This window comes from Vitis vinifera, chromosome 4, assembly GCF_030704535.1.
Source record: "Vitis vinifera cultivar Pinot Noir 40024 chromosome 4, ASM3070453v1".
NCBI classification, from domain to species: Eukaryota; Viridiplantae; Streptophyta; class Magnoliopsida; order Vitales; family Vitaceae; genus Vitis; species Vitis vinifera.
In genome coordinates this window covers 14099887-14109452 of record NC_081808.1, presented here as the reverse complement: position 1 = coordinate 14109452, position 9566 = coordinate 14099887, and the positions used below count along the sequence as shown (strand labels likewise).

The window sequence follows — 9566 nt, the reverse complement described above, 5'->3', positions numbered from 1 at the left end:
ATACTTGCAATTCTTCCACATTTTCTAATGGTTTAAAACAAAATTATTTAGCTTCTGGATATTTCTATTTTACAAGATAAATAAAAAATTAGTCATACATACATATATAAGACAATTATTTTAAAAATTCACTCAAATCCATAAGAAAACTACCTACAACTATTCTTCCCATTTTTCAGCTAGCCAATCAAAATTTTTGGTTACAAAGTTGTAACCATGTCTTATCATAGTCATCATTTTACTCCAAATGAGATATTGTCTTTTCATATAATCCCACCCATTCTTAAGTTGTTTTGAAGTATAGTGTTTTCCAAGTAACTTCTCCAACTTTTCAACAATTCAAGGCCAAACACTAGACTTTAAACCGCCACTTGATCTAAAGCCTTTGTTTGCTTCTTGAAGACAAAGATCAATAAAGTGCTTTCTTTGGGTGGGGTTAGTCTAATTTGCCCTACTAGTTTCAAAATTTTGACTCATTATTATACAAAAAACCAACCAACATTAATGATTAATTTCCATTTAAAAAAAAAAATTGTTTAGTGGGGTTTTGCATGTATATCAAGTGTGTGGATTTGAAAATTAAATTCAAATAGCCATATTAAATTAGAGATCATAAATATATAGTTTGGATGATGGAAGGATAGATTAACTAGAGGTGCAATTATTTTCTAGCTAGAAACTATAGACAATAAGCGTATGAATATCAATCCATTCACATGTAACCATTCTATGTAGAATATGAATTCATCTAGCACAATAAGCATTAAAGACAATTTATAAAAACTATCCAAAGTCCCTTAAGATGATTTTTTCTAAAGCACCCAAATATGGACATACATAGAGAGAAAGATAGGAAAGGTGGGAAGCATAAAGAAATAAAGAATTAGACATAAAAATTATTACATATATACATATATATATATATATATTAAATTTGTAACCAAAAAAAGAGATTAAATAAATAAAGAAAAAAAAACTAAGCATCAAAATAGATTCTTGGTCACAAAAACATCATGTTGATATTAGTAACCTGTAATTGGTGTATCCACTGATTACTACCCAAAAAGTGCTATTTTGCGCCTTTAATTCATTATGTTTTAAGCACTTTTGTGTAGTAGTTCTCCATCTTTATTCCAATTGGCATGTTAAGGACCTAGCAATGACTTCTAATTATATTTGTGGCTAGTTTTAGTGTTTTGACAGCTTTTTGAATCATTAAGACAAGCCAAGTAAAGGAGAGAAGCAAAGAGGAAAAACAAACAGAATGAAGAAAACAGAGGACAGCAGCTACAGTCTTCCTTCGCACTTTTGGAGAATTTCCCGAAGTCCATTTTCTACATGCTATATACCATTTCAAAGCTCAGGAAGTCAAGAATCCAACGCTTTAAACTATGTACAATTTGGAGCTGAAATGAGGAATATATGGCCTTCGGAAGACAACTGCTCCAAGCTTGTGCGAAATTCGCACAACACCTTCAGCTTGTGCGAAATTCGCACAACACCTTCAGCTTGTGCGAAATTCGCACAACACCTTCAGCTTGTGCGAAATTCGCACAACACCTCCTCCTTGTGCGAAATTCGCACCAGCCCATGCGTGGTGCGAAATCTCCTCTGTTCTGCCAACTCCACTTTAGATCTTTTCTTTTGTATTTTTTGATGTAAATTCCTTTCTTATCCCTGTAATTAGCCAATCATAGGCTTTGCTTTTGTAAAGACTATATAAGGGGTGGAAATCATCTCTCGGAACGACGAACATATTGTATAGTTTTACACTTAGTAAAATACAGGGCTCTTTTTACTTTCCTTTTCTCTCTTCTATTTTCTTTTTCTTGGAAGCCAAACAACCTCTGAGGATGTTTTCCTAGAGGATGAGAGGCTAAACCTTTAGTTTCTTGGAGTGAAGGAAGCTAGGTGAAAAGTCCAGATACAAAAGTGGAAAACTCTCGTGCATTAAATACAAGTAGTTGGAGCTCATAAATGGCTTTTAAATCTAAAGTTTTGCTTTAAATCCCTTAGAATCACTTTGAATGGCCAATACATGGTAAGCTTCAGGTCTCTATGGATACTTATTGCTAGATCCATATCAGTCCATTAGTTATCATGTATGAGCCATTGGAAAGTGGCTCAAGGTGAAGACCCATAGTGTCTAAAGCCATTAATGGAACTTGACTACCATTTCTATTGACTTTTTATGGATTAAATCTTCATTGTCAAACCTATACCGGTTCGGGAAACAACCATCCTTTATGTTGTTGTCCCCAATGTGAGAAGAAAATTCCGGAATTTCCCACTTTGCATTTTGAACTTGATCCTAGCAACCTCTAGCTCCGGGAAACTTTCTTTCTTCCATTTTTACTTAGTTCTATATTAGTTTAGTTCCAAACACCAATTTCAAAACAAATTTTATTTTCTTTTAAACTCTAAGTTTTTGGCAAAGGAAATCATCAGATTCAATTTCTAATCTTGAGTATATCACTGGTAGAATGAAAACCCATCCCAGAGTTCGACCCTAGAGCTGCTATACTATAGTAGCTTTGCTACGCTAGTATGAGGTCATAGGTTTATAAATGTTTTTGATTAAAAGACCCGACTGGATCAAACGAATCAAAATGGCGCCGTTGCCGGGGATGGTGCCACTTTACAGTGATATGACCTTTTCAGAGTACTTGTGATTTCCATCACAAGTTTGGTGAATTCCTTTTTCACTAACTTCATTTCCTTTCTTTTAATTGTAGAATTCCTTTTGTTAAGTTTATTTTCATTTTCTTTCTAACCTTAACTTTCTTCTAGCTTTCTTTTGTTTTTGTTGTCTTTGTTTTGTTTCAGGTAAGTAGTAACTTGTGCATGCCTTATTGGATTCGGGACCAAGAGGGAAGACTAGTAAGGATAGAGAATCCTCAAGACACAGAGTTGGACATCTGTGTAAACATCATGGACCCTCCACAAGAGGATCAGAATTGTCAACATGGTCAAGGGGGTAATCCAAATGCATATCTATCCATGAGGGATAGAATGCACCCACCAAGGATGAGTGCACCCTCATGCATCGTACCTCCTCTTGAGCAGCTGATTATAAGGCCCCATATTGTTCCCCTCCTACCAAATTTCCATGGAATGGAGAGTGAGAATCCATATGCCCACATCAAGGAGTTTGAGGAGGTGTGCAATACCTTTAGAGAGGGAGGAGCTTCAATAGACTTGATGAGACTCAAGCTATTCCCTTTTACTTTGAAGGACAAGGCAAAAATATGGCTTAATTCTTTAAGACCAAGGAGCATAAGGAATTGGGTTGATCTTCAGGCTGAATTTTTGAAGAAATTTTTCCCCACCCATAGGACCAATGGGTTGAAGAGACAAATCTCAAACTTTTCTGCAAAAGAAAATGAGAAGTTCTATGAATGTTGGGAAAGGTATATGGAGGCCATCAATGCTTGTCCTCATCATGGCTTTGATACATGGCTCTTGGTGAGCTATTTTTATAATGGGATGTCTTACTCCATGAAGCAAATTCTTGAAACCATGTGTGGGGGAGATTTTATGAGTAAGAATCCTGAAGAAGCCATGGACTTTTTAAGTTATGTGTTTGAGGTATCAAGAGGATGGGATGAGCCTAACTCAAGAGAAATGGGAAGGATGAAAGCTCCTGTAAATCCAAAGAGTGGAATGTACATGTTAAGTGAGGACATGGACATGAAAGCTAAGGTGGCAACAATGGCAAGGAGGTTGGAAGAACTTGAGTTGAAAAAGATGCATGAAGTCCAAGCCATTTCCGAGACACAAGCCCATGTCATGCCATGCACCATTTTCCAATCATGTGATCATGTGGTGGATGAGTGCCCAACCATGCCAGCTGTGAGGGAGATGTTAGGTGATCAAGCCAATGTTGTGGGGCAATTTAGGCCCAACAACAATGCACCTTATGGAAACACCTATAATTCAAGTTGGAGAAACCATCCAAATTTTTCTTGGAAACCAAGACCACCTCCATACCAGCCACAAGCCCAAACCCAAGCACCTCAACAAACCTCTTCAATGGAGCAAGCCATTGTGAACCTAAGTAAAGTCATGGGTGACTTTGTGGGTGAACAAAAGGCAATCAACTCCCAATTGCACCAAAAGATTGAAAATGTTGAGAGTTCTCAAATTAAGAGAATGGATGGGATGCAAAATGATCTATCTTAGAAGATAGATAATATTCAATACTCCATCTCTTGGCTTACCAACCTCAACACAGTGAATGAGAAAGGAAAGCTTCCCTCTCAACCAAGTCAAAATCCCAAGGGTGTTCATGAAGTTGAAACCCAAGATGGGGAGTCTTCAAAGTTGAGGGAGGTCAAAGCTGTGATCACCTTGAGGAGTGGGAAGGAGGTTGATCAAACCTTGCCTAAGGTGAGGCAAGATGAAGAACTCATGTCAAAGAGAACCTTGGTTAAAGAGAGCAATAACCAAGAAGAGAAGAGTGGTAAGAAAAATGCATCCAAATCAAGCATTGAAGAAGAGCCAAGGATAGTGATTAAAGAGGATATGATGAAGAAACATATGCCTCCCCCTTTTCCTCAAGCTTTACATGGAAAGAAGGAAATCAAGAATTCATCAGAAATTCTTGAAGTTTTGAGACAAGTGAAGGTGAATATACCCTTACTTGATATGATCAAGCAAGTCCCCACATATGCAAAATTTTTAAAGGACTTGTGCACGGTCAAGAGAGGGTTACATGTGACCAAGAAGGCATTCCTCACTGAGCAAGTAAGTGCTATCATTCAGAGTAAGTCTCCAATTAAGTATAAAGATCCTGGATGTCCCACCATTTCAGTCAATATTGGAGGGACACATGTGGAGAAGTCTTTACTAAACTTGGGGGCAAGTGTGAATTTGCTCCCATACTCTGTGTATAAGCAACTGGGACTTGGAGGATTGAAGCCCACAACCATCACTCTCTCCTTAGCTGATAGGTCGGTAAAAATCCCAAGGGGGGTGATAGAGGATGTTCTAGTCCAAGTGGACAAATTCTACTATCCTGTGGATTTTGTGGTGCTTGATACTGATCCCACTGTTAAGGAAGCAAACTATGTGCCAATCATCCTTGGGAGACCTTTCCTAGCTACCTCCAATGCCATCATCAATTGTAGGAATGGGGTGATGCAGCTCACATTTGGAAACATGACCTTGGAACTAAACATATTCCACCTATGCAAGAGGCATCTTCACCCAGAAAAGGAGGAAGGATTGGAGGAGGTGTGCTTGATCAACACCTTGGTTGAAGAGCATTGTGACAAGAATTTAGAAGAGAGCTTGAATGAAAGCCTTGAAGTGCTTGAAGATGGGTTACTTGAACCCTCTGATGTGTTAGCCATCATGTCTCCTTGGAGGAGACGAGAAGAGATCTTACCACTATTTAATAAGGAGGACTCACAAGGAGCAGCTATGGAGGACCCTCCAAAGCTGGTTTTGAAGCCACTTCCTATTGATTTGAAGTATGCATATTTGGAGGAAGATGAGAAATGTCCAGTGGTGGTTTCTTCAACTCTCACTAGTGATCAAGAGGATAGTCTTTTGGGAGTCCTCAGAAAATGCAAGAAAGCCATTGGATGGCAAATTTTTGATCTGAAAGGGATTAACCCTTTGGTGTGCACCCACCATATCTACATGGAGGAGGATGCAAAACCAGTGAGGCAGCCCCAGAGGAGGTTGAATCCTCACATGCAAGAGGTGGTAAGGGGTGAAGTTCTGAAGCTACTTCAAGTAGGGATCATATATCCCATTTCAGATAGCTTGTGGGTGAGCCCCACTCAAGTAGTCCCAAAGAAATCTGGAATTACTATGATCTAAAATGAGAAAGGGGAGGAAGTCTCTACACATCCTACCTCAGGATGGAAGGTGTGTATAGACTATAAGAGGTTGAATTCAGTGACTAGAAAGGACCATTTCCCATTGCCTTTCATGGACCAAGTCCTTGAGAGAGTCTCAGGGCATATTTTCTACTGTTTTCTGGATGGTTACTCGGGGTACTTCCAAATAGAGATTGATTTGGAAGATCAAGAAAAGACAACCTTCACTTGCCCCTTTGGTACTTTTGCGTATAGGAGAATGCCCTTTGGTCTATGTAATGCTCCTGCAACTTTCTAAAGATGTATGCTAAGCATCTTCAGTGATATGGTGGAGCGCATCATGGAAGTCTTCATGGATGACATCACTATATATGGAGGTTCTTATGAGGAGTGTTTGTTGCATTTAGAAGTTGTTCTTCAAAGATGTATTGAGAAAGACCTAGTGCTAAATTGGGAGAAGTGCCATTTTATGGTACAACAAGGAATTGTCTTAGAACATATAATCTCCAAGAATGGCATTGAGGAAGATAAGGCAAAGGTGGAGCTAATTGTTAAGTTGCCACCTCCCACAAATGTTAAAGGAATTAGGCAATTCCTAGGACATGTCGGGTTCTATAGGAGGTTCATTAAGGATTTCTCAAAAATCTCAAAACCTCTCTATGAACTTTTGGTAAAGAATGCCAAGTTTGTGTGGGATGAGAAATGTCAGAAGAGTTTTGAGGAACTGAAGCAATTCCTCACAACTGCACCAATAGTGAGAGCCCCAAATTGGAAATTACTTTTTGAGGTAATGTGTGATGCAAGTGATCTTGCTATGGGGGCTGTTTTGGGGCAAAGAGAAGATGGAAAGCCCTATGTGATTTATTATGCAAGCAAAAATTTGAATGAGGCTCAAAGGAACTACACAACTACTGAGAAGGAGTTGTTGGCAGTAGTTTTTGCCTTGGATAAGTTTCGTGCCTATTTGGTAGGGTCCTCTATAGTGGTGTTCACTGACCATTCCACTTTGAAGTACTTGCTAACCAAGTAAGATGCCAAGGCAAGATTGATAAGATGGATCCTTTTGCTTCAAGAATTCAATCTCCAAATCCGGGATAAAAAGGGAGTAGAAAATGTGGTAGCTAACCACTTGTCAAGACTTGTGATAGCACATGACTCACATGGTCTACCTATCAATGATGAGTTCCTTGAGGAGTCTCTCATGTTAATAGAGGTAGCTCCATGGTATTCCCACATTGCAAATTATTTGGTTACTGGAAAAGTTCCAAGTGAATGGAGGAACCAAGACAAGAGACATTTCTTTGCTAAGATCCATGCCTATTATTGGGAGGAGCCTTTTCTCTTCAAATATTGTGCGGATGAAATCATAAGGGAATGTGTTCCTGAACAAGAGCAATCAGGAATTCTATCCCATTGTCATGATAATGCATGTGGAGGTCATTTTGCTTCCCAGAAAACAGCTATGAAAGTGATCCAATCAGGTTTTTGGTGGTCCTCTCTTTTCAAGGATGCCCACTCTATGTGCAAGGGATGTGATCAGTGTCAAAGGCTTGGGAAGCTAACACGCCGAAATATGATGCCCTTGAACCCCATCTTGATAGTGGATGTCTTTGATGTTTGGGGGATAGACTTCATGGGACCATTTCCAATGTCGTTTAAACACTCCTACATTTTAGTGGGAGTGGATTATGTTTCTAAGTGGGTAGAAGCAATCCCATGTAGGAGCAATAATCATAAGGTGGTTCTTAAATTCCTCAAGGAGAACATCTTTGCAAGATTTGGAGTGCCTAAAGTCATTATCAGTGATGGAGGAACCCACTTTTGCAATAAACCTTTTGAGACTCTTCTAGCCAAATATGGGGTCAAGCACAAGGTAGCTACACCTTATCACCCTCAAACAAGCGGCCAAGTTGAGTTAGCCAACTGGGAAATCAAGAATATATTGATGAAGGTGGTGAATGTGAATAGGAAGGATTGGTCAATTAAGCTCCTGGATTCATTATGGGCTTATAGGACCGCTTACAAGACCATTCTTGGAATGTCCCCTTATCACCTTGTTTATGGCAAAGCATGCCATCTTCCAGTAGAGGTTGAATATAAAGCATGGTGGGCAATCAAGAAGCTCAACATGGATTTGACAAGAGCTGGGTTGAAGAGATGTTTGGATTTGAATGAATTGGAGGAAATGAGGAATGATGCTTACCTCAATTCAAAAATTGCAAAGGAGAGGTTGAAGAAATGGCATGATCAATTGGTAAATCAGAAGAATTTTGCCAAGAGGCAAAGAGTCTTGCTTTATGACTCTAAGCTTCATCTTTTTCCGGGAAAATTGAAATCAAGGTGGACGGGTCCTTTCATAATTCATGATGTGCAATCAAATGGAGTAGTGGAACTACTCAACTTCAATAGCACTCGGACTTTCAAAGTGAATGGGCATCGTCTCAAGCCCTATATGGAATCATTTTCCCGAGACAAGGAGGAATTTAGCCTCCTTGATCCACCTCCAACATGAAAAACACTCAGTTCATGGTTGAACTTAGTATCTTCAAAGACTAAAAAGTTCATCCTCTTTTTGTTCTCTTTTAAGTTGATTTTAGTTTAATCTAGTGTTTTTCTTGTGTTTATGCATGTTTCGATTTTTTATTTTTGACTTTAATTTCATTCTAATGTGGTTTGAATTGGTTTTTGTGTTAACATGTAGGTAGGAAAGCTTGAAGAATGAAAACAAGGGAAAACAGGGGAGAAAAGTCAAGACACAGCAAAATTCGCACCACCCATTCCCCTTGTGCGAAATTTTCGCACAACACATCCCTTTATGCGAATTCTTTTTTGTGACAGATTTTCAAAACCATGCTCTCGGTCCCTACCCAAAATCTCAGTGCGAAAATCACAGGAATGCAAACCTTGTGCGAATTCGCTTTTGTGACCAATTTTCAAAACCATGCTCTCTGTCTTGGAGAACCACAGGAATGCGAAATTTTCTCACTACCCATCACCTTGTGCGAAATTCGCACTTTCTCTTTAAAAGTCGTTTTCTACTCTTCAATTCTAAGCTTGTTCTTCTTCAATTCTCTCAACACCTCTCTTTCGATCACCCCTTTTCATCCACAAGCTCCTCTCCTTCATCATCCCTCAGCATGAACCCCACCATGGCAGCCAATCTCCATAGCTTTACTCCATAGCCACGGCTAGCACTATTCACAACAGTCCACACCTTCCATCTTCAACTCATTCTCCTCCTTCCACCATAAAAAACCCTTCATTTCTTCACTCAACACTCCAAATTCATCCCTAAACCAAACCCAACCTTCATTTTTCAAAATCATAACCTCAAGCATAGCCATCAAAGCCACGGTTTCTTCATAAGAAACCCATTGCCGCCGGCTATGGGAGCTTCTAAATTCTCCATTCTCTTCTTGTAAAGCTCCCAATTCCAAGCTTAGCCGCCATGAAAAACTCCTTTCCTACCTCAGCCAGCATTTCCCACCCTCAAAAACCAAGAATTTTTCCCATTTGAAAGCACCACAATTTTGCATTTGGGTGGGTGAATATTGCCTTGTGTAAAATTCGCACAACACTCCCCTGTGCGAAATTTTCACACAACACCCTCCCTTGTGTGAATTTTTGAGCTTCTCCATCCCTACCCTCCCCAATCCCAAGCCTCTTAGCCTCATTTCGTCGCTTCCTCATGCCTAAGCCCGAGGAGGCTATGCCTCAGCTCCCCAGAGCAGTCAGAGA

At 39.5% G+C, this 9566-nt stretch overlaps 1 non-coding gene across 1 annotated transcript; it reads right to left on the bottom strand.

The window, feature by feature from the left end:
- Positions 1 to 3342: 3342 nt before the first annotated feature.
- On the bottom strand, positions 3343 to 3449 carry LOC132253696 (small nucleolar RNA R71). Its single transcript, XR_009465582.1, has one exon. It is a non-coding gene; the product is annotated as a small nucleolar RNA R71 (small nucleolar RNA).
- Between the last annotated feature and the right edge of the window lie 6117 nt (positions 3450 to 9566).